The following is a 1,535-nucleotide window of genomic DNA, read 5'->3' as shown; positions in this document are numbered from 1 at the left end:
AGTGGTGTGGTGTGGAGTAGGGTAGAGTAGAGTAGTGGTGTGGTGTGGAGTAGGGTAGAGTAGAGTAGTGGTGTGGTGTGGAGTAGGGTAGAGTAGAGTAGTGGTGTGGTGTGGAGTAGGGTAGAGTAGAGTAGTGGTGTGGTGTGGAGTAGGGTAGAGTAGAGTAGTGGTGTGGTGTGGAGTAGGGTAGAGTAGAGTAGTGGTGTGGTGTGGAGTAGAGTAGAGTAGTGGTGTGGTGTGGAGTAGGGTAGAGTAGAGTAGTAGGGTAGCTTCAATGAAGTCTATACAACTAGATTTAGTTATTTTAGATATTGTCAACAGAGTAGTAGAGCATAGCATACGAACTGTCGTGGAATATTCTAATCTGTCATTTCTTCAAACAATCATCTTTATTTAATATCGATTAATTATTGCAATAATGAAGCTGGTCGACCGCACACTCTGAAGTGTGTGTTGCCGAGAGCTTAAACTCATACAGAGAATACAGGGTCTTTTATATGGCAGACCTAAAAATGCTTAGTCATGGCTGGTTCCACCCGTCCCATGCAGATCGGGGGCATCATAAACCACCTCGGGTTCGTCGGGTAGTTATCTACACGGAGTGTTATTTTAGTTTCCCAGATGCAAGGATGAGAACAAACAATGAAAATACTATCTGTATCTCGGTCACACACGCCACATCTTGTCTATGGAATGCAAGCTGTAGCCATCATGAATCAATCGTCAGCTCAAGCGATCTCTAGTGACCCAAATGCCCAGATTAGCTGCAGGGAGTTAGAATGGAGACTTTTACAAAAACTCCCTTTACAAAAACACAGCATCAGTAGAACAGAAATTTCTTACTATTTGTTAAGTATATAATTTCACTATTAATATCAAACAAATCAGGTAAATACGTAATTTTTCTCTCACAGGACTAGATATTATTAAGTTACAACTACTGTATATTCTACTAAGCTCGGTGACTGATTTCCCTGTAGGTTGCGTCCCAAATAGCACCCTATTCCCTATATAGTCCACTACTTTAGACCAGAGAATGGCACCCTATTCCCTATATAGTGCACTACTTTAGACCAGAGAATGGCACCCTATTCCCTATGTAGTGCACTACTTTAGACCAGAGAATGGCACCCTATTCCCTATATAGTGCACTACTTTAGACCAGAGAATGGCACCCTATTCCCTATATAGTGCACTACTTTAGACCAGAGAATGGCACCCTATTCCCTATGTAGTGCACTACTTTAGACCAGAGAATGGCACCCTATTCCCTATATAGTGCACTACTTTAGACCAGAGAATGGCACCCTATTCCCTATATAGTGCACTACTTTAGACCAGAGAATGGCACCCTATTCCCTATATAGTGCACTACTTTAGACCAGAGAATGGCACCCTATTCCCTATATAGTCCACTACTTTAGACCAGAGAATGGCACCCTATTCCCTATATAGTCCACTACTTTAGACCAGAGAATGGCACCCTATTCCCTATATAGTGCACTACTTTAGACCAGAGAATAGCACCCTATTCC

This window comes from Coregonus lavaretus, assembly GCF_964263955.1.
Source record: "Coregonus lavaretus genome assembly, contig: HAP1_SCAFFOLD_9206, whole genome shotgun sequence".
NCBI lineage: Eukaryota > Metazoa > Chordata > Actinopteri > Salmoniformes > Salmonidae > Coregonus > Coregonus lavaretus.
Note: the sequence above shows the minus strand (reverse complement) of the source record.